The sequence below is a fragment of the Amia ocellicauda genome, chromosome 14, assembly GCF_036373705.1.
Source record: "Amia ocellicauda isolate fAmiCal2 chromosome 14, fAmiCal2.hap1, whole genome shotgun sequence".
Lineage (NCBI taxonomy): Eukaryota > Metazoa > Chordata > Actinopteri > Amiiformes > Amiidae > Amia > Amia ocellicauda.
Genome location: NC_089863.1, coordinates 21,653,551 through 21,678,354, shown reverse-complemented (window position 1 = coordinate 21,678,354; position 24,804 = coordinate 21,653,551). Strand labels below are relative to the sequence as shown.

General features: G+C 42.1%; 4 non-coding genes across 4 annotated transcripts; all 4 read right to left on the bottom strand.

The window, feature by feature from the left end:
• Positions 1-9,733: 9,733 nt before the first annotated feature.
• On the bottom strand, positions 9,734-9,806 carry trnam-cau (transfer RNA methionine (anticodon CAU)). The gene has a single exon. It is a non-coding gene; the product is annotated as a tRNA-Met (tRNA).
• Positions 9,807-12,271: 2,465 nt separating this feature from the next.
• On the bottom strand, positions 12,272-12,344 carry trnam-cau (transfer RNA methionine (anticodon CAU)). Its single transcript has one exon. It is a non-coding gene; the product is annotated as a tRNA-Met (tRNA).
• Positions 12,345-14,799: 2,455 nt separating this feature from the next.
• trnam-cau (transfer RNA methionine (anticodon CAU)) lies at positions 14,800-14,872 on the bottom strand. Its single transcript has one exon. It is a non-coding gene; the product is annotated as a tRNA-Met (tRNA).
• A 4,987-nt stretch (positions 14,873-19,859) lies between these two features.
• On the bottom strand, positions 19,860-19,932 carry trnam-cau (transfer RNA methionine (anticodon CAU)). Its single transcript has one exon. It is a non-coding gene; the product is annotated as a tRNA-Met (tRNA).
• Positions 19,933-24,804: the final 4,872 nt, after the last annotated feature.

Genomic DNA, 24,804 nt, shown 5'->3' with positions numbered 1-24,804 from the left:
AATTTCATTTGCCAGGTGTCAGCCCACAACTAAATATTATCTAAGTTCCTCTGAATAGCCTGTGCTGCCAAGATTGTATCTGCTGAGCCACCTATTTTCTTGAAGTACTGTTGGAAATATCCCATCTGGCCCAGGTGATTTGTTTGTTTTTAATTCTGCTAGTCCCTTTAGTACCTCCTCCTCATTTATCCTGATCTCTCTTAGGGTTTGACTGGACTGATTGTCAACCTGTGGCATGTCATCTGTTTTTTCTTTTGTAAAAACCTCTGTGAAATACTCATTTAGAATATTTGCTCATCTTGTTCAATTTCCAAGATACCTCCGTTTTTGCGCTTTATCTGTTTCACCTCCTCTTTTATTAACCGCTTGCTGTTGTGATATTGAAAAAAGCTCTTTGCATTGGTTTGAGCTCCAAGAACTATGTTTCTTTCTAATTCCATCTTTGCTTTCCTGATCCCTTTCTTAAGATCTCTTTGCAGCTCAACATATTCTATGTATTTTGTTTCATCACCATCCCTTTTATATGCGCTATACAACATTTTCTTCCTCTTTATTTTTGTTTGCATACCTCTATTAAACCATTTTGGCCAGTGTTTTTTGTTCCTCAATTTGCTAAGTTTTGGTACAAATTGCTCCTGAGCCTTGAGTAGTATATTCTTAAAATATACCCATGCATTTTCAACTAACTCTCTGAAGACTCTGTATAGGAAGTTGAAGAAAGTGTTTTGTGATTATTATATAATGTTTTATATTAATACTAGCATTAGAAGTAGTTTTGTATACAGACTGAGCACATTCGATTTAGCAGGACAAGTAAAGGGTCAACAAGGTCGATTTGTTAGAAACTCCTGTCAGTAATGAAAGATTACACAGTGCCGAAATAGCCTACAGCTGTCTGCTGAGAATTTGTTTATGACTTAATCGTTTCTCCAGATAGGCAGGAATTGTTTCTGTTAAAGAACGATTGACACTAGGTAAATGATGACCGTGGGATCGCATCTTCCTAGTGCACATCAAAGACGGACATCTGCTTTGGATCCATCACCTCTTCATGGGAGGACAGATCGTAAAACGGACCCGGACCTGTTTCTTCTGATTGGATGAACGGCCATAAGATGTTACGTCATTTTTCCTATAAAGTTGTACTCATGTTTGTAAACATTAAGTCTCACTGAAGGAATTATTTCTGACGTGGAGCTTCCGAGTCGGCTCCATTAAAGTTCTATTTGCTTTATCTCTGCGACTTCTCCTCTTATTTCCCACACGGTTCTACAACTTGGCGTCACGAATGAGGATCTGAACTTGCCTCCACTCCCGGGACCAAAGCAAGGGTGAGTACCTTTAAAAATTACCACCCTGTATATTTAGATTTGATCTCGGGATTGTGTTTGGCTATCAGATTGTAATTTATAGAGAACCTGTGGAGAGGTAGAGGTAAAACAAATAGAAAGGTTGACTGTACAGCGGAGGTTCACAGTAGGGTGAACTCCAGGTAAGACAGATCTGCAGGGAGAGATACCAAAGGAACCGAAAGGTACGATTACGAGGCCTGCTGAGCCCCAAGTTAAGCAAGGAAATCATTGTACGCCAGGGCCAGAGTTAGTGGCAGTCAATAACCAGACGGAACTGGAGGTACTGTAAAGTCCAACGATATAGCCCCATCATTGGCAAAGATAGGGTTGGCATTATGGCATTACAAGATGTGTCTATATGTGAATACCTACAAGAGAAGTTTAAGAAACTTCAACTTAAGATGGAAAAGGCAGGATGGGATCCTAACTGGGTTCCCAAACAGCATAGAGAATGGTGGAATAAGGAAAAGAGAGAGAAAAACTTCTGCCCCTCCACCATATAAACATTCAGACAACCCCACTGATAATAGAACAGAGTCTAAACTTTACCCAGATTTGAGTTCATTCAAGTCAGAGAAAGTAAAATTAGCACCTATAGAGACGCGCACTAAGGAAACACCGCGATGTAGACGGACAATTTTATGCATTAACAACGTCGGTGCATCGCCCCTTCACACCCGGAGAGAAACACACAATTTTAAGCGACCTTCCAAAACTTAAACCCAATCATGGGAATCTGGATTTCTGGGAAAATTTTTATGAGATGTTAGATGTACACCAAATGCACGCTAGAGACGTACATATAATAATTAAAACTAAATGTCCAAGGCCAATCTGGGACGGGTTAAAAGCCGCCCAGCAGGATGGTACCTGGATAACAGCTGGAAATGATAATAATAATCTAAGGATCACTAACTTCATCACGGCTGTAAAGACAGTTCTCGGAGCAGGACAGGGAAATTGGGGTATAGTCTGTGGGGTCGTACAGAAGCCAGGAGAGACTTGCTACGATTATGCGGAACGAAAGTACACTACTTTTAGAGAACACTCCGGAATGCCAGACACCGAACGTGATAATGCGATCTTTTTAAAATTACTAAAAGAAGGGTTTTGTAAAGCACACCAAGACATCCTCAATATGGGTGTGACTGTACAATTGTACAATGGGCTTCAGAGGTAGAAAACAAGCAGTCAAAAGCTAAAATAAATGCTGTGGCAGCTATATCTGCCATAACACAAAACGGAGGTAATTGTTACAATTGCGGAAAAATAGGACATGTCGCTAAAGACTGTCGGTCTAAATCAACCCGCCCTAAGTGCACTTTCTGTGGGAGGACAGGGCACACGGGAGACAAGTGCTGGAAAGCAGGCGCTCCAGGCGAACACGAAGCGCCCTGGAATCAGACCAAGACAAACCCAGGCAGCCCAGAGGAAACGCGGAGCTTCTGCAGATCATCTGAGATCTGACAGAGAAACTAAATAGGAAATAGGTCGCCTCGGCACCCGAGGTCGGCACATAACCGCACTGTTAGGGGGTCGGCAGTGTTCAATGTTGGTGGATACAGGTGCCTCTGTCTCGATAACCGATCTCCCCCTCCCACTGACTAAACGCAGACTACAGATCTCAGGTGTAGGCGGCGCATGTATCACAGCCACACTCAGCATACCTCATCTTCTAGAAATAGGCGATCTCCTAATTCCAGTGTCTTTTTGGGTTTGTAAAAACCCAGAGGGGACAATATTTGGCATAGATATCCTTAGAGAAGCCGGCGCACTAATGGATGCTAATAATAATCGCATAATATGGACCAATATACACGGGAAAAAAAGGATACACAAAGATACGCAACAAATTGCGCTAGTATCTCACTCACACCGTCAACATCTCATATATGGCCAGACACACCACTTGGACACGTGTGTCAGGCATTTCCTGATGTTTGGGCAACACATTAACAAGATTGTGGTCTGGCACAAATTGAACCTATAGTTATCCCAGGTCCAGTACACAAAGCACATAAACAGTATCCTATTAAACCAGAAGCTTTTACGGCAGTTCAGACAATTATTCAAACATTGCAAAATGAAGGAATAATACGCGAAACGCATTCAACCACTAATTCTCCAATCTGGTCAGTGGCAAAACCAGACGGCTCATGGCGACTTACAATTGATTACACACAATTGAATAAAGTTACACCCCGATTACACCCGATTGTAGCCAATCCCAACACTATATTAAACGATTTGAAACCCGAACACTCTATTTTTACGGTCCTGGATATTAGCAATGGATTTTGGAGCCTGCCACTCCACTCTGATTCCCAAAATAAATGTGCGTTTACTGTATTCGACAAACAGTACACATGGACTAGAGTGCCACAGGGATTTCACAACAGCCCAACACTCTTTCACCAGGCAATGGCCAAGACTTTAGAAGCAATGGGTCTGACACCCTGGGATAGTTTAATCATCCAGTACGTGGATGATCTTTTGATTGCGTCTCCTGATGAGACCGCACACTTAGGCGCATTAATTACAGTCCTCGGTGTCTTACAAAAGGCAGGATTTAAAGCAAGCCCTAAGAAAGCACAAATAGGCCTAACTAAGGTTCAATATCTCGGACACAACATTTCACAAGGACAAAAATCTATAACGCATAATAGGCAAGAAGCCATTCAAAATATGCCAAAACCACATAATGTTAGGGCTGTGTGTAAAGTTATGGGGCTCCTTAATTATTGCCGCACTTTCATCCCTAATTTCACACAAGCCACAAGTCCGATACAGGCGTTAATCAAAGGAAGCCCGGCTCCCTTGGACCCCATAGACTGGGGACATGAACAGGAAATAGCCTATCGTGTAATAAAACAGGCTCTCAGCAATGCCCCCGCCCTCGGGTTACCAGATCATACTAAACCATTTCACCTCTACTATTCCCAAGATGGGATCTATTATACAGCAGTTCTGACACAGGAACATGGGGATAGGCAACGTCCCGTCGCCTATTACTCCACAAAGCAACCTACGGTAGCAGCAGGCATGCATCGCTTTATGGCAGCAGTAGACTGTGCCTCTTGGGCAGTGCAGGCATGCGAGCCGATTGTAATGAACACACAGTTGATTCTGCATACAGGACACACGTTAGTTGAATTATTACACACCGGCAAATTGCGTTCAGTCTCCGATAGTAGACGAGCTGGATGGGAAGCCGTTTTGCTCCCCAGAGATAAATCCATACAAATAATAAAAGACACACGAGTAAACACAGCAGATGGGATGTTAGGGGAGGGAGAAGAGCATACATGCTCTGAGCTGGTGCTCCAGGAGGACCACAGTCGCTTCCTAGAAAACCCCCTCACAGACCCTGACTTGGAACTATATGTTGATGGATCCAGGAAAATAATAGATGGAATCCCCCACACTGGGTGGGCGGTGGTATTGGATGACAGCACCGTTGTAAAATCTGGATCCCTGCCAGGACACTGTTCAGCCCAAGTGGCAGAACTCGTGGCGTTGACTGAGTCATTAAAAATAGCGAAAGACATTAAAGTTAATATTTTCACTGACAGTCGCTATGCATTTGGAGTAGTACACGACTATATGGCAACCTGGGAATGTAGAGGGTTTATAACAACAGCAGGAGAAGTAATCAAACATTATGAGTATGTTATAGCCCTAGCTGAGGCAGCACACCTTCCAGAAAAGGTAGCAGTAGTTAAAGTGAAAGCTCATCAGAGTCTTTCTGATGATGGATGCCCGCGCACCCGTGGGAATCACTTTGCAGACCTAGCTGCGAGAAAGGCAGCAGAGACAGGCAGTCATGTGACGTTATCAGGATTCCCCTGCTCTAGTAAACTTGCGAGTATCCTAGAAAAAAAATTCTGACCTCGCACAGCTACAGAAAGACTGTGAGAAGAATGAAGTACAAGAGTGGGTTAAGGGAGGTGCAGTACACTCAGACGGTTTGTGGCGAAGTCCTAACTTACAATGTGTATTAGCACCCCAGTGTATTAGGTCAATGCTTCTGGACCAGTACCATGGCCCAGCTCACACGGGTCGCAAGGCCATGTTAACTCAATTGCGTGAACACTGGTGGTGGCCTGGCATAGGCAGGGACACTGCGAAGTGGTGTCAACAGTGTATTCCTTGCGCACAAGTAAACCCAGGTAAACCGATCAAAGTCACTAAATCACACCAGCCCCGGCCTCGAGGTCCGTGGGAAAATATTCAAATTGACTTTACAGGACCCCTGACAAAATGTCATGGGACATCCTATTGCTTGGTAATAATTGACCATTTCACAAAATGGGTTGAGGCTTTCCCCTGCAGGGACTGCTCTGCCACCACTGCAGAACGAGTCCTAGCAACTGAGGTTATTCCTCGATGGGGTGTGCCCCGTCAAATGGACTCAGATCAAGGGACTCATTTCACCGGTAAGGTGATGAAGGAAGCATGTTTACTGCTGGGGTAAAACAACGATTTCATATACCTTATCACCCTCAGAGTTCAGGCTTAGTGGAGAGCACTAACCGGACACTGAAGAAAAGTTTGGCAAAAGCCCTGTTAACTACAGGCAAGGGATGGAGAGTAGCACTCCCCGCTGTGCTGTATAAACTTAGAGCATCACCTAATCGGAGTACTCAGCTTTCTCCATATGAGTTAATGACAGGGAGAGCTATGCAACTCCCTGCTGGCATCTGGGGTCCCATTGATCCCAGTGCTCCATTCAAAGACCATCTTAAACAGTATGTGGCACAGCTATGTACACACTTAAAAAAACTTAGATCACAAGCACGTGATCTCCAGTCCCTCAGAGACTTGGAACTCAAAGAGGAAATGCCAACAACACTTCCTGAGGTTGGTTCACAAGTAATGTGTGAAAAATTTCCAAGCAGACCAGGGCTCAGGCCCAAATGGACAGGACCACATAATGTCCTTCTTTCTACAGACACTTCGGTTTGTATTGACGGACAGGAGGGGGGTACTAGATGGAAACATTGTTCACAAGTTAAAAATTATAATCCAGGAGAACTGTGTACTAAACCTTTATCTTTTCTCATTCCTAGGAAAGCAACAGTTGCAGATTTCCTGAATTTTGAGAGACATTCCCCTAACTGGTAAAGGTTTTGTCCCCCTACAGGTACTAAGAGATAATCCAGCATGACGACGACTGTGTACACTAGAGTATTTGGACTGATCTGCCTGTCCTTAGTTGAATCATGGACAGATAACAAATTTATCCAAATGACACGCACCTATGCAAATGCCCTTAATAAAACAAAATGTTGGGTTTGTTCCCACATTCCACACGACACTAAGAAAGGGGTTCCAATGATCCCCATTCCAATTCCAGTATTTTCTGATTATTCACAACTTAGAGTTGCCTCTAATGTACGGTATGCATATGATTATGCCTTAGGCATCACAGGAGAATGGTACTTTAGACCGAAGATGGATCAGAATAGAAGATATTTTAAAATGCCATATATTGACTTGGCTCACAGTAACAAAGGATCTGTGTGTGTTTCATACTATAACCAAACCATGCAATCCCAATTGATAGGTAATAGTACTTGTAATCACACTGTGGCTATCGATGGTCTTGACTTTAGGTATCAGACTTGTCGATTTTACGCTCCATGGAATGGGACTTATTGGATATGCGGCATGCGGGCATATTGGGAACTTCCTTGTAAGTTCACAGGTTCTTGTTATTTAGGATTTGTGGTGCCAGCTTTGCGCCACACTGAAGATAAATACCTTCCAGATATAGAACAATTTACTCACCCTAAAGGTGAGATAGGGGAAGGAGACAGGTTTGCTTCCATACTATTTCCTATGTATGGAGTCGGAAGAGCAATAAAGGAAATCAGATTAGTAGCTGGTATATTAGAAACATTAAGTATTTCTACAACTGAAGTTCTCAGCAATTTAACAACTGAAATAGTGGCTATGCGAACTGTTGCCCTCCAGAACAGGCTAGCTCTAGATTTCTTGCTAGCAGCACAAGGAGGGACATGTGCCATTATAGGGCAGGAATGCTGTACTTACATACCAGATAACTCTGAACACATTTATAATCTTATAGAGCACATTAGGAAAGCAACTACAAAGATACACCAGTCCTCCGGAGGAAAAACCCTCTGGGGATGGCTTGCTGATACCTTTGATAATCTGGGTATGATTGTATTAAAAGGATTGATATCGGTAGTTACTATTCTGCTATGTCTGTATGTTTCTTTTTTATGTCTTAAATACACTGTTCAAAGAGCATCTCAACAACTTTGTAAACCTCATAATGTATCTACTATGGTTACAGCTGCAATTAAAACACCCTCGTTGGCAGACTTTCTCTAAATTTCTACTAAACGACACCGTCCCTCACTCGGGAGGAGCAAAACTCACACACCCATTGACACAAATCTTATTCTATCCCCTTGGTTCTGGAGGCTCCATGTGACTGAGGACAAATGGATTTAGTATCAAAGGCAATAAACCTCATGACTCAAGGAAAACCAAAGGATGCATTGGAAAGATACTATTACAAAGGTCACTCACTCACGCCTACAGGACATTCTGTACATTCACATTTAGGGACACACACTTATCGCTCTCCCCGACAGCAGGGACACCCTTACACTCGCCGTACACACATATACACCCCACGGGGAAGGGTTGGGATGAAGGAGCTGAAAACGCAGCGTCAAATCTTCCTAACCCCTTGCTTGTAACTGATAAACATAACTTTTCTTTGGCTTCTTTCCGCTTTGCTCTATTGCCAAACAGCAGGGAATGAAGACTCTGTATAGGAAGTTGAAGAAAGTGTGTTGTGATTATTATATAATGTTTTATATTAATACTAGCATTAGAAGTAGTTTTGTATACAGACTGAGCAGATTCGATTTAGCAGGACAAGTAAAGGGTCAACAAGGTCGATTTGTTAGAAACTCCTGTCAGTAATGAAAGATTACACAGTGCCGAAATAGCCTACAGCTGTCTGCTGAGAATTTGTTTATGACTTAATCGTTTCTCCAGATAGGCAGGAATTGTTTTTGTTAAAGAACGATTGACACTAGGTAAATGACGACCGTGGGATCGCATCTTCCTAGTGCACATCAAAGATGGACATCTGCTTTGGATCCATCACCTCTTCACGGGTGGACAGATCATAAAATCTTCAGATTGGATGAACGGCCATAGGATGTTACGTCATTTTTCCTATAAAGTTGTACACATGTTTGTAAACATTAAGTCTCACTGAAGGAATTATTTCTGACGTGGAGCTTCCGAGCCGGCTCCATTAAAGTTCTATTTGCTTTATCTCCGCGACTTCTCCACTTATTTCCAACGTGGTTCTACAACTCAGACTTAGTAACGCGTTACCCACAACCCTGGAAAAGAGTTGCACTGTCGTTTCTTGAATCTCAGAGCATTCTAAATCTGTTTCGGAGGCGTTCCCCAAAGGCACAATATGTGGATGATATGGGCAAAAAGAAGGAGAAAAAGCTACTGTGCGCTAGATGACATGTAAAGCAAGGAACACATTCGTTACTGTCCCAGCAATCTCCGAGAAACACCGTGTGTACGCATCCACTGTGATATGTGATTGAAACAACGAGATTGCAAGCGCCTTATGTGCATCATTTTTATTTCTCGGGTTGAAGTCACAGACAGACTGTGGTCAAAAAGTAGGGAGTTATCAGGGCCAGGTGCCAGGGGTGATACATGTAAGGTACACGCAATAACGCCGAGCTATAGCCTCCACTATGCTGAGTGTTGCTTTGTGGGTACAGCGACTAAATTAAGACATGTTGAAGTCAATCAATCAATGAATAAATACATGTCCATTGATTTATGTATTGATGTATTTCTTTCAACATTGAATTCTTTGTGTAATGTCGTTTTCAACACAGTCCTCAACTCTTGTTGTCCTTGTCGCCAGCACGGGTAAGTGTGTGCTCCTGAGTGGTAAAAGGACCCTTGTCAGAGGTGGGATTCAAAGCCAAGCCTCTACAGGAGACGATGACCTGCACGCAGCACCTTACACCACTCGGCCATCCTGACTTGTGTTGCAGTGATCAAATTGAGTCGTTGCCGACGTCATGGAAAACAATGAACTTTTCAATGACTGTGTTCTGCCAGGGCTTCCTTCACTTTGACTTTTGGGATCACGACGTCATCTCACCAATGGCCGAAATAGCTCAGTTGGGGGAGCGATAGACTGAACATCTAAAGGTCCCTTGTTCCATCCCAGGATTTGGCATTTTGCCATGAATTTCTTCAGACAGCGCAAGCAACCACTTTATTGCACAGGTGTGCGCCTTTTTTCTGCAGCTGGAGATCAGTGTGGTAGAACTCAAAGATAAAGGAAGAGTGCTTGCCCCGTGTGAGGGTCGAACTCACCACCTTCAGATTATGAGACTGACGCGCTACCTACTGCGCCAACGAGGCACGGCATGGCCAGCTCCCTCTACTCCAACTGACCTCTTAGCATGACAACCACTCCGATGAACATTCGTGAACACATATTTTCCCCGAATGACAACCATGCGCCTGTGATGTAGTGATTAGCAAGGTACGTATTAAGCAGTTCGACTGCAGATTATTACAGATAATTATTAAAAGACCATTGTGCCCCAGGGGACGCGTTTTATATGTCTTGTGCATTTGCTTCGGTGACAGAATCTAGAGCTTCCCCGCAGCACCAGTGGTGTAGTGGTATCATACAAGGTTCCTGTTCTTGTGAGTTGCGTTCGATTTCTGGCTAGCGTATGCCACACAGCCTACTGTCTTACTTGCTTTGATTGCCCTTGTCATTTCATTTTTTTCTTCATTCCAGAATACAGCGGCTAGACTTTTCTTCGGCAATTCATTGGACCATTTCTTTCTTTTGAGGTTATTCAATTTCAAGAACACAGAATACCAGAATACTTTCTGGGAGTTATATTTCAGAAATAAAACGAGACACTCTCAAACTTTGTATCTCCTTCAACAACAAACAAACAAGCCAAAAGAGAAGGAAAAGAGCAGTGTTGGGGTCGTTACTCACAAAAAGTAATGTCTTACATTGTACTCGTTAATCATATCAAAAGTAACTAAACACTTTACTTATTACTTCCTGGAGAATGTAATTAGTTACTTTACTTTTACATTACTCTGCATTACACCCCAAACGTTGCGGGACCTCAATAAACAATTTCAAAGCTACACCAACACAAGCAGTTGATAATGACAGAGACATACTGTTATCTTTTGTTGTTTTAATAAAGCGCCACAGGAAAACCAGGCCAGTGTCGGAAGTCCACCCCCTGTTGTGGGAGGAGCGGAGCGATTGTGGGTTTGGTTTTGTGTTTCGTTTTAAAAATGAAGACAAAAAGCAACACTACGAGCGATAGAGCCTGGTGTGGAAAGGACTTTTGTGGCTGTTTTATTCTTTGTGCTTTAGATGATTGGAGACAGCATAATAAATACACGTTTCTGTTAAGAGATATTAGCAGTAGCTAAACGTGTATAGACAACATTATACTCAGACAAGCATTACGTTACCATAAGAAAACGTGCAACACTAAAATACATCTTTGCTATTTATTTTTATTATTGTTATTATTGTAATCATCATCAAGATATGTGCTAGTAGATCTGCATCTTAAATGTCTCAACTTGACTCCTTTAACTTATTACTCTTACTACAGATTTTTAACTGCAAACGACAGTTTTTCTAATATTTTTAATGTACGACATAGACGTCCTTATCGTCCTTATTAAGACCATATCGTCACAATGTGTAATGCAGTAACGAGAACAAAAAAAGGAATCAGTAACTGTAATATTATTACTCCTTTTGGAAACATACCACATTACGTTACTCGTTACTACCAAAAGTAATAACATTACTGTAATGCGTTACTTAGTAACGCGTTACCCACAACCCTGGAAAAGAGTTGCACTGTCGTTTCTTGAATCTCAGAGCATTCTAAATCTGTTTCGGAGGCATTCCCCAAAGGCACAATATGTGGATGATATGGGCAAAAAGAAGGAGAAAAAGCTACTGTGCGCTAGATGACATGTAAAACAAGGAACACATTCGTTACTGTCCCAGCAATCTCCGAGAAACACCGTGTGTACGCATCCAATGTGATATGTGATTGAAACAACGAGATTGCAAGCGCCCATGTGCATCATTTTTACTTCTCGGGTTCAAGTCACAGACAGACTGTGGTCAAAAAGTAGGGAGTTATCAGGGCCAGGTGCCAGGGGTGATACATGTAAGGTACACGCAATAACGCCGAGCTATAGCCTCCACTATGCTGAGTGTTGCTTTGTGGGTACAGCGACTAAATTAAGACATGTTGAAGTCAATCAATCAATGAATAAATACATGTCCATTGATTTATGTATTGATGTATTTCTTTCAACATTGAATTCTTTGTGTAATGTCGTTTTCAACACAGTCCTCAACTCTTGTTGTCCTTGTCGCCAGCACGGGTAAGTGTGTGCTCCTGAGTGGTAAAAGGACCCTTGTCAGAGGTGGGATTCAAAGCCAAGCCTCTACAGGAGACGATGACCTGCACGCAGCACCTTACACCACTCGGCCATCCTGACTTGTGTTGCAGTGATCAAATTGAGTCGTTGCCGACGTCATGGAAAACAATGAACTTTTCAATGACTGTGTTCTGCCAGGGCTTCCTTTACTTTGACTTTTGGGATCACGACGTCATCTCACCAATGGCCGAAATAGCTCAGTTGGGGGAGCGATAGACTGAACATCTAAAGGTCCCTTGTTCCATCCCAGGATTTGGCATTTTGCCATGAATTTCTTCAGACAGCGCAAGCAACCACTTTATTGCACAGGTGTGCGCCTTTTTTCTGCAGCTGGAGATCAGTGTGGTAGAACTCAAAGATAAAAGAAGAGTGCTTGCCCCGTGTGAGGGTCGAACTCACCACCTTCAGATTATGAGACTGACGCGCTACCTACTGCGCCAACGAGGCACGGCATGGCCAGCTCCCTCTACTCCAACTGACCTCTTAGCATGACAACCACTCCGATGAACATTCGTGAACACATATTTTCCCCGAATTACAACCATGCGCCTGTGATGTAGTGATTACCAAGGTACGTATTAAGCAGTTCGACTGCAGATTATTACAGAAAATTATTAAAAGACCATTGTGCCCCAGGGGACGCGTTTTATATGTCTTGTGCATTTGCTTCGGTGACAGAATCTAGAGCTTCCCTGCAGCGCCAGTGGTGTAGTGGTATCATACAAGGTTCCTGTTCTTGTGAGTTGCGTTCGATTTCTGGCTAGCGTATGCCACACTTGCCTTACTTGCTTTGATTGCCCTTGTCATTTCATTTTTTTCTTCATTCCAGAATACAGCGGCTAGACTTTTCTTCGGCAATTCATTGGGCCATTTCTTTCTTTTGAGGTTATTCAATTTCAAGAACACAAAGACCATACTTTCTGGGAGTTATATTTCAGAAATAAAACGAGACACTCTCAAACTTTGTATCTCCTTCAACAACAAACAAACAAGCCAAAAGAGAAGGAAAAGAGCAGTGTTGGGGTCGTTACTCACAAAAAGTAATGTCTTACATTGTACTCGTTACTCATATCAAAAGTAACTAAACACTTTACTTATTACTTCCTGGGGAATGTCATTAGTTACTTTACTTTTACATTACTCTGCATTACACCCCAAACGTTGCGGGACCTCAATAAACAATTTCAAAGCTACACCAACACAAGCAGTTGATAATGACAGAGACATACTGTTATCTTTTGTTGTTTTAATAAAGCGCCACAGGAAAACCAGGCCAGTGTCGGAAGTCCACCCCCTGTTGTGGGAGGAGCGGAGCGATTGTGGGTTTGGTTTTGTGTTTCGTTTTAAAAATGAAGACAGAAAGCAACACTACGAGCGATAGAGCCTGGTGTGGAAAGGACTTTTGTGGCTGTTTTATTCTTTGTGCTTTAGATGATTGGAGACAGCATAATAAATACACGTTTCTGTTAAGAGATATTAGCAGTAGCTAAACGTGTATAGACAACATTATACTCAGACAAGCATTACGTTACCATAAGAAAACGTGCAACACTAAAATACATCTTTGCTATTTATTTTTATTATTGTTATTATTGTAATCATCATCAAGATATGTGCTAGTAGATCTGCATCTTAAATGTCTCAACTTGACTCCTTTAACTTATTACTCTTACTACAGATTTGTAACTGCAAACGACAGTTTTTCTAATATTTTTAATGTATGACATAGACGTCCTTATCGTCCTTATTAAGACCATATCATCACAATGTGTAATGCAGTAACGAGAACAAAAAAAGGAATCAGTAACTGTAATATTATTACTCCTTTTGGAAACATACCACATTACGTTACTCGTTACTACCAAAAGTAATAACATTACTGTAATGCGTTACTTAGTAACGCGTTACCCACAACCCTGGAAAAGAGTTGCACTGTCGTTTCTTGAATCTCAGAGCATTCTAAATCTGTTTCAGAGGCATTCCCCAAAGGCACAATATGTGGATGATATGGGCAAAAAGAAGGAGAAAAAGCTACTGTGCGCTAGATGACATGTAAAGCAAGGAACACATTCGTTACTGTCCCAGCAATCTCCGAGAAACACCGTGTGTACGCATCCACTGTGATATGTGATTGAAACAACGAGATTGCAAGCGCCCATGTGCATCATTTTTACTTCTCGGGTTCAAGTCACAGACAGACTGTGGTCAAAAAGTAGGGAGTTATCAGGGCCAGGTGCCAGGGGTGATACATGTAAGGTACACGCAATAACGCCGAGCTATAGCCTCCACTATGCTGAGTGTTGCTTTGTGGGTACAGTGACTAAATTAAGACATGTTGAAGTCAATCAATCAATGAATAAATACATGTCCATTGATTTATGTATTGATGTATTTCTTTCAACATTGAATTCTTTGTGTAATGTCGTTTTCAACACAGTCCTCAACTCTTGTTGTCCTTGTCGCCAGCACGGGTAAGTGTGTGCTCCTGAGTGGTAAAAGGACCCTTGTCAGAGGTGGGATTCAAAGCCAAGCCTCTACAGGAGACGATGACCTGCACGCAGCACCTTACACCACTCGGCCATCCTCACTTGTGCTGCAGTGATCAAATTGAGTCATTGCCGACGTCATGGAAAACAATGAACTTTTCAATGACTGTGTTCTGCCAGGGCTTCCTTCACTTTGACTTTTGGGATCACGACGTCATCTCACCAATGGCCGAAATAGCTCAGTTGGAGGAGCGATAGACTGAACATCTAAAGGTCCCTTGTTCCATCCCAGGATTTGGCATTTTGCCATGAATTTCTTCAGACAGCGCAAGCAACCACTTTATTGCACAGGTGTGCGCCTTTTTTCTGCAGCTGGAGATCAGTGTGGTAGAACTCAAAGATAAAAGAAGAGTGCTTGCCCCGTGTGAGGGTCGAACTCACCACCTTCAGATTATGAGACTGACGCACTACCTACTGCGCCAACGAGGCACGGCATGGCCAGCTCCCTCTACTCCAACTGACCTCTTAGCATGACAACCACTCCGATGAACATTCGTGAACACATATTTTCCCCGAATGACAACCATGCGACTGTGATGTAGTGATTAGCTAGGTACGTATTAAGCAGTTCGACTGCAGATTATTACAGAAAATTATTAAAAGACCATTGTGCCCCAGGGGACGCGTTTTATATGTCTTGTGCATTTGCTTCGGTGACAGAATCTAGAGCTTCCCTGCAGCGCCAGTGGTGTAGTGGTATCATACAAGGTTCCTGTTCTTGTGAGTTGCGTTCGATTTCTGGCTAGCGTATGCCACACAGCCAACTGTCTTACTTGCTTTGATTGCCCTTGTCATTTCATTTTTTTCTTCATTCCAGAATACAGCGGCTAGACTTTTCTTCGGCAATTCATTGGACCATTTCTTTCTTTTGAGGTTATTCAATTTCAAGAACACAAAGACCATACTTTCTGGGAGTTATATTTCAGAAATAAAACGAGACACTCTCAAACTTTGTATCTCCTTCAACAACAAACAAACAAGCCAAAAGAGAAGGAAAAGAGCAGTGTTGGGGTCGTTACTCACAAAAAGTAATGTCTTACATTGTACTCGTTACTCATATCAAAAGTAACTAAACACTTTACTTATTACTTCCTTGAGAATGTAATTAGTTACTTTACTTTTACATTACTCTGCATTACACCCCAAACGTTGCGGGACCTCAATAAACAATTTCAAAGCTACACCAACACAAGCAGTTGATAATGACAGAGACATACTGTTATCTTTTGTTGTTTTAATAAAGCGCCACAGGAAAACCAGGCCAGTGTCGGAAGTCCACCCCCTGTTGTGGGAGGAGCGGAGCGATTGTGGGTTTGGTTTTGTGTTTCGTTTTAAAAATGAAGACAGAAAGCAACACTACGAGCGATAGAGCCTGGTGTGGAAAGGACTTTTGTGGCTGTTTTATTCTTTGTGCTTTAGATGATTGGAGACAGCATAATAAATACACGTTTCTGTTAAGAGATATTAGCAGTAGCTAAACGTGTATAGACAACATTATACTCAGACAAGCATTACGTTACCATAAGAAAACGTGCAACACTAAAATACATCTTTGCTATTTATTTTTATTATTGTTATTATTGTAATCATCATCAAGATATGTGCTAGTAGATCTGCATCTTAAATGTCTCAACTTGACTCCTTTAACTTATTACTCTTACTACAGATTTGTAACTGCAAACGACAGTTTTTCTAATATTTTTAATGTACGACATAGACGTCCTTATCGTCCTTATTAAGACCATATCGTTACAATGTGTAATGCAGTAACGAGAACAAAAAAAAGGAATCAGTAACTGTAATATTATTACTCCTTTTGGAACCATACCACGTTACGTTACTCGTTACTACCAAAAGTAATAACATTACTGTAATGCGTTACTTAGTAACGCGTTACCCACAACCCTGGAAAAGAGTTGCACTGTCGTTTCTTGAATCTCAGAGCATTCTAAATCTGTTTCGGAGGCGTTCCCCAAAGGCACAATATGTGGATGATATGGGCAAAAGGAAGGAGAAAAAGCTACTGTGCGCTAGATGACATGTAAAGCAAGGAACACATTCGTTACTGTCCCAGCAATCTCCGAGAAACACCGTGTGTACGCATCCACTGTGATATGTGATTGAAACAACGAGATTGCAAGCGCCCATGTGCATCATTTTTACTTCTCGGGTTCAAGTCACAGACAGACTGTGGTCAAAAAGTAGGGAGTTATCAGGGCCAGGTGCCAGGGGTGATACATGTAAGGTACACGCAATAACGCCGAGCTATAGCCTCCACTATGCTGAGTGTTGCTTTGTGGGTACAGTGACTAAATTAAGACATGTTGAAGTCAATCAATCAATGAATAAATACATGTCCATTGATTTATGTATTGATGTATTTCTTTCAACATTGAATTCTTTGTGTAATGTCGTTTTCAACACAGTCCTCAACTCTTGTTGTCCTTGTCGCCAGCACGGGTAAGTGTGTGCTCCTGAGTGGTAAAAGGACCCTTGTCAGAGGTGGGATTCAAGCCAAGCCTCTACAGGAGATGATGACCTGCACGCAGCACCTTACACCACTCGGCCATCCTGACTTGTGTTGCAGTGATCAAATTGAGTCGTTGCCGACGTCATGGAAAACAATGAACTTTTCAATGACTGTGTTCTGCCAGGGCTTCCTTCACTTTGACTTTTGGGATCACGACGTCATCTCACCAATGGCCGAAATAGCTCAGTTGGGGGAGCGATAGACTGAACATCTAAAGGTCCCTTGTTCCATCCCAGGATTTGGCATTTTGCCATGAATTTCTTCAGACAGCGCAAGCAACCACTTTATTGCACAGGTGTGCGCCTTTTTTCTGCAGCTGGAGATCAGTGTGGTAGAACTCAAAGATAAAGGAAGAGTGTGAGGGTCGAACTCACCACCTTCAGATTATGAGACTGACGCGCTACCTACTGCGCCAACGAGGCACGGCATGGCCAGCTCCCTCTACTCCAACTGACCTCTTAGCATGACAACCACTCCGATGAACATTCGTGAACACATATTTTCCCTGAATGACAACCATGCGCCTGTGATGTAGTGATTAGCTAGGTACGTATTAAGCAGTTCGACTGCAGATTATTACAGATAATTATTAAAAGACCATTGTGCCCCAGGGGACGCGTTTTATATGTCTTGTGCATTTGCTTCGGTGACAGAATCTAGAGCTTCCCCGCAGCGCCAGTGGTGTAGTGGTATCATACAAGGTTCCTGTTCTTGTGAGTTGCGTTCGATTTCTGGCTAGCGTATGCCACACAGCCTACTGTCTTACTTGCTTTGATTGCCCTTGTCATTTCATTTTTTTCTTCATTCCAGAATACAGCGGCTAGACTTTTCTTCGGCAATTCATTGGACCATTTCTTTCTTTTGAGGTTATTCAATTTCAAGAACACAAAGACCATACTTTCTGGGAGTTATATTTCAGAAATAAAACGAGACACTCTCAAACTTTGTATCTCCTTCAACAACAAACAAACAAGCCAAAAGAGAAGGAAAAGAGCAGTGTTTGGGGTCGTTACTCACAAAAAGTAATGTCTTACATTGTACTCGTTACTCATATCAAAAGTAACTAAACACTTTACTTATTACTTCCTGGAGAATGTAAGTAGTTACTTTACTTTTACATTACTCTGCATTACACCCCAAACGTTGCGGGACCTCAATAAACAATTTCAAAGCTACACCAACACAAGCAGTTGATAATGACAGAGACATACTGTTATCTTTTGTTGTTTTAATAAAGCGCCACAGGAAAACCAGGCCAGTGTCGGAAGTCCACCCCCTGTTGTGGGAGGAGCGGAGCGATTGTGGGTTTGGTTTTGTGTTTCGTTTTAAAAATGAAGACAGAAAGCAACACTACGAGCGATAGAGCCTGGTGTGGAAAGGACTTTTGTGGCTGTTTTATTCTTTGTGCTTTAGATGATTGGAGACAGCATAATAAATACACGTTTCTGTTAAGAGATATTAGCAGTAGCTAAACGTGTATAGACAACATTATACTCAGACAAGCATTACGTTACCATAAGAAAACGTGCAACACTAAAATACATCTTTGCTATTTATTTTTATTATTGTTATTATTGTAATCATCATCAAGATATGTGCTAGTAGATCTGCATCTTACATGTCTCAACTTGACTCCTTTAACTTATTACTCTTACTACAGATTTGTAACTGCAAACGACAGTTTTTCTAATATTTTTAATGTACGACATAGACGTCCTTATCGTCCTTATTAAGACCATATCGTTACAATGTGTAATGCAGTAACGAGAACAAAAAAAAGGAATCAGTCACTGTAATATTATTACTCCTTTTGGAAACATACCACGTTACGTTACTCGTTACTACCAAAAGTAATAACATTACTGTAATGCGTTACTTAGTAACGCGTTACCCACAACCCTGGAAAAGAGTTGCACTGTCGTTTCTTGAATCTCAGAGCATTCTAAATCTGTTTCGGAGGCGTTCCCCAAAGGCACAATATGTGGATGATATGGGCAAAAAGAAGGAGAAAAAGCTACTGTGCGCTAGATGACATGTAAAGCAAGGAACACATTCGTTACTGTCCCAGCAATCTCCGAGAAACACCGTGTGTACGCATCCACTGTGATATGTGATTGAAACAACGAGATTGCAAGCGCCCATGTGCATCATTTTTTACTTCTCGGGTTCAAGTCACAGACAGACTGTGGTCAAAAAGTAGGGAGTTATCAGGGCCAGGTGCCAGGGGTGATACATGTAAGGTACACGCAATAACGCCGAGCTATAGCCTCCACTATGCTGAGTGTTGCTTTGTGGGTACAGCGACTAAATTAAGACATGTTGAAGTCAATCAATCAATGAATAAATACATGTCCATTGATTTATGTATTGATGTATTTCTTTCAACATTGAATTCTTTGTGTAATGTCGTTTTCAACACAGTCCTCAACTCTTGTTGTCCTTGTCGCCAGCACGGGTAAGTGTGTGCTCCTGAGTGGTAAAAGGACCCTTGTCAGAGGTGGGATTCAAAGCCAAGCCTCTACAGGAGATGATGACCTGCACGCAGCACCTTACACCTCTCGGCCATCCTGACTTGTGTTGCAGTGATCAAATTGAGTCGTTGCCGACGTCATGGAAAACAATGAACTTTTCAATGACTGTGTTCTGCCAGGGCTTCCTTCACTTTGACTTTTGGGATCACGACGTCATCTCACCAATGGCTGAAATAGCTCAGTTGGGGGAGCGATAGACTGAACATCTAAAGGTCCCTTGTTCCATCCCAGGATTTGGCATTTTGCCATGAATTTCTTCAGACAGCGCAAGCAACCACTTTATTGCACAGGTGTGTGCCTTTTTTCTGCAGCTGGAGATTAGTGTGGTAGAACTCAAAGATACAGGAAGAGTGCTTGCCCCGTGTGAGGGTTGAACTCACCACCTTCAGATTATGAGACTGAGGCGCTACCTACTGCGCCAACGAGGCACGGCATGGCCAGCTCCCTCTACTCCAACTGACCTCTTAGCATGACAACCACTCCGATGAACATTCGTGAACACATATTTTCCCCGAATGACAACCATGCGCCTGTGATGTAGTGATTAGCTAGGTACGTATTAAGCAGTTCGACTGCAGATTATTACAGATAATTATTAAAAGACCATTGTGCCCCAGGGGACGCGTTTTATATGTCTTGTGCATTTGCTTCGGTGACAGAATCTAGAGCTTCCCCGCAGCGCCAGTGGTGTAGTGGTATCATACAAGGTTCCTGTTCTTGTGAGTTGCGTTCGATTTCTGGCTAGCGTATGCCACACAGCCTATTGTCTTACTTGCTTTGATTGCCCTTGTCATTTCATTTTTTTCTTCATTCCAGAATACAGCGGCTAGACTTTTCTTCGGCAATTCATTGGACCATTTCTTTCTTTTGAGGTTATTCAATTTCAAGAACACAAAGACCATACTTTCTTGGAGTTATATTTCAGAAATAAAACGAGACACTCTCAAACTTTGTATCTCCTTCAACAACAAACAAACAAGCCAAAAGAGAAGGAAAAGAGCAGTGTTGGGGTCGTTACTCACAAAAAGTAATGTCTTACATTGTACTCGTTACTCATATCAAAAGTAACTAAACACTTTACTTATTACTTCCTGGAGAATGTGATTAGTTACTTTACTTTTACATTACTCTGCATTACACCCCAAACGTTGCGGGACCTCAATAAACAATTTCAAAGCTACACCAACACAAGCAGTTGATAATGACAGAGACATACTGTTATCTTTTGTTGTTTTAATAAAGCGCCACAGGAAAACCAGGCCAGTGTCGGAAGTCCACCCCCTGTTGTGGGAGGAGCGGAGCGATTGTGGGTTTGGTTTTGTGTTTCGTTTTAAAAATGAAGACAGAAAGCAACACTACGAGCGATAGAGCCTGGTGTGGAAAGGACTTTTGTGGCTGTTTTATTCTTTGTGCTTTAGATGATTGGAGACAGCATAATAAATACACGTTTCTGTTAAGAGATATTAGCAGTAGCTAAACGTGTATAGACAACATTATACTCAGACAAGCATTACGTTACCATAAGAAAACGTGCAACACTAAAATACATCTTTGCTATTTATTTTTATTATTGTTATTATTGTAATCATCATCAAGATATGTGCTAGTAGATCTGCATCTTACATGTCTCAACTTGACTCCTTTAACTTATTACTCTTACTACAGATTTGTAACTGCAAACGACAGTTTTTCTAATATTTTTAATGTACGACATAGACGTCCTTATCGTCCTTATTAAGACCATATCGTTACAATGTGTAATGCAGTAACGAGAACAAAAAAAAGGAATCAGTAACTGTAATATTATTACTCCTTTTGGAACCATACCACGTTACGTTACTCGTTACTACCAAAAGTAATAACATTACTGTAATGCGTTACTTAGTAACGCATTACCCACAACCCTGGAAAAGAGTTGCACTGTCGTTTCTTGAATCTCAGAGCATTCTAAATCTGTTTCGGAGGCGTTCCCCAAAGGCACAATATGTGGATGATATGGGCAAAAAGAAGGAGAAAAAGCTACTGTGCGCTAGATGACATGTAAAGCAAGGAACACATTCGTTACTGTCCCAGCAATCTCCGAGAAACACCGTGTGTACGCATCCACTGTGATATGTGATTGAAACAACGAGATTGCAAGCGCCCATGTGCATCATTTTTACTTCTCGGGTTCAAGTCACAGACAGACTGTGGTCAAAAAGTAGGGAGTTATCAGGGCCAGGTGCCAGGGGTGATACATGTAAGGTACACGCAATAACGCCGAGCTATAGCCTCCACTATGCTGAGTGTTGCTTTGTGGGTACAGCGACTAAATTAAGACATGTTGAAGTCAATCAATCAATGAATAAATACATGTCCATTGATTTATGTATTGATGTATTTCTTTCAACATTGAATTCTTTGTGTAATGTCGTTTTCAACACAGTCCTCAACTCTTGTTGTCCTTGTCGCCAGCACGGGTAAGTGTGTGCTCCTGAGTGGTAAAAGGACCCTTGTCAGAGGTGGGATTCAAAGCCAAGCCTCTACAGGAGATGATGACCTGCACGCAGCACCTTACACCTCTCGGCCATCCTGACTTGTGTTGCAGTGATCAAATTGAGTCGTTGCCGACGTCATGGAAAACAATGAACTTTTCAATGACTGTGTTCTGCCAGGGCTTCCTTCACTTTGACTTTTGGGATCACGACGTCATCTCACCAATGGCCGAAATAGCTCAGTTGGGGGAGCGATAGACTGAACATCTAAAGGTCCCTTGTTCCATCCCAGGATTTGGCATTTTGCCATGAATTTCTTCAGACAGCGCAAGCAACCACTTTATTGCACAGGTGTGCGCCTTTTTTCTGCAGCTGGAGATCAGTGTGGTAGAACTCAAAGATAAAGGAAGAGTGTGAGGGTCGAACTCACCACCTTCAGATTATGAGACTGACGCGCTACCTACTGCGCCAACGAGGCACGGCATGGCCAGCTCCCTCTACTCCAACTGACCTCTTAGCATGACAACCACTCCGATGAACATTCGTGAACACATATTTTCCCTGAATGACAACCATGCGCCTGTGATGTAGTGATTAGCTAGGTACGTATTAAGCAGTTCGACTGCAGATTATTACAGATAATTATTAAAAGACCATTGTGCCCCAGGGGACGCGTTTTATATGTCTTGTGCATTTGCTTCGGTGACAGAATCTAGAGCTTCCCCGCAGCGCCAGTGGTGTAGTGGTATCATACAAGGTTCCTGTTCTTGTGAGTTGCGTTCGATTTCTGGCTAGCGTATGCCACACAGCCTACTGTCTTACTTGCTTTGATTGCCCTTGTCATTTCATTTTTTTCTTCATTCCAGAATACAGCGGCTAGACTTTTCTTCGGCAATTCATTGGACCATTTCTTTCTTTTGAGGTTATTCAATTTCAAGAACACAAAGACCATACTTTCTGGGAGTTATATTTCAGAAATAAAACGAGACACTCTCAAACTTTGTATCTCCTTCAACAACAAACAAACAAGCCAAAAGAGAAGGAAAAGAGCAGTGTTTGGGGTCGTTACTCACAAAAAGTAATGTCTTACATTGTACTCGTTACTCATATCAAAAGTAACTAAACACTTTACTTATTACTTCCTGGAGAATGTAAGTAGTTACTTTACTTTTACATTACTCTGCATTACACCCCAAACGTTGCGGGACCTCAATAAACAATTTCAAAGCTACACCAACACAAGCAGTTGATAATGACAGAGACATACTGTTATCTTTTGTTGTTTTAATAAAGCGCCACAGGAAAACCAGGCCAGTGTCGGAAGTCCACCCCCTGTTGTGGGAGGAGCGGAGCGATTGTGGGTTTGGTTTTGTGTTTCGTTTTAAAAATGAAGACAGAAAGCAACACTACGAGCGATAGAGCCTGGTGTGGAAAGGACTTTTGTGGCTGTTTTATTCTTTGTGCTTTAGATGATTGGAGACAGCATAATAAATACACGTTTCTGTTAAGAGATATTAGCAGTAGCTAAACGTGTATAGACAACATTATACTCAGACAAGCATTACGTTACCATAAGAAAACGTGCAACACTAAAATACATCTTTGCTATTTATTTTTATTATTGTTATTATTGTAATCATCATCAAGATATGTGCTAGTAGATCTGCATCTTACATGTCTCAACTTGACTCCTTTAACTTATTACTCTTACTACAGATTTGTAACTGCAAACGACAGTTTTTCTAATATTTTTAATGTACGACATAGACGTCCTTATCGTCCTTATTAAGACCATATCGTTACAATGTGTAATGCAGTAACGAGAACAAAAAAAAGGAATCAGTCACTGTAATATTATTACTCCTTTTGGAAACATACCACGTTACGTTACTCGTTACTACCAAAAGTAATAACATTACTGTAATGCGTTACTTAGTAACGCATTACCCACAACCCTGGAAAAGAGTTGCACTGTCGTTTCTTGAATCTCAGAGCATTCTAAATCTGTTTCGGAGGCGTTCCCCAAAGGCACAATATGTGGATGATATGGGCAAAAAGAAGGAGAAAAAGCTACTGTGCGCTAGATGACATGTAAAGCAAGGAACACATTCGTTACTGTCCCAGCAATCTCCGAGAAACACCGTGTGTACGCATCCACTGTGATATGTGATTGAAACAACGAGATTGCAAGCGCCCATGTGCATCTTTTTTACTTCTCGGGTTCAAGTCACAGACAGACTGTGGTCAAAAAGTAGGGAGTTATCAGGGCCAGGTGCCAGGGGTGATACATGTAAGGTACACGCAATAACGCCGAGCTATAGCCTCCACTATGCTGAGTGTTGCTTTGTGGGTACAGCGACTAAATTAAGACATGTTGAAGTCAATCAATCAATGAATAAATACATGTCCATTGATTTATGTATTGATGTATTTCTTTCAACATTGAATTCTTTGTGTAATGTCGTTTTCAACACAGTCCTCAACTCTTGTTGTCCTTGTCGCCAGCACGGGTAAGTGTGTGCTCCTGAGTGGTAAAAGGACCCTTGTCAGAGGTGGGATTCAAAGCCAAGCCTCTACAGGAGATGATGACCTGCACGCAGCACCTTACACCTCTCGGCCATCCTGACTTGTGTTGCAGTGATCAAATTGAGTCGTTGCCGACGTCATGGAAAACAATGAACTTTTCAATGACTGTGTTCTGCCAGGGCTTCCTTCACTTTGACTTTTGGGATCACGACGTCATCTCACCAATGGCCGAAATAGCTCAGTTGGGGGAGCGATAGACTGAACATCTAAAGGTCCCTTGTTCCATCCCAGGATTTGGCA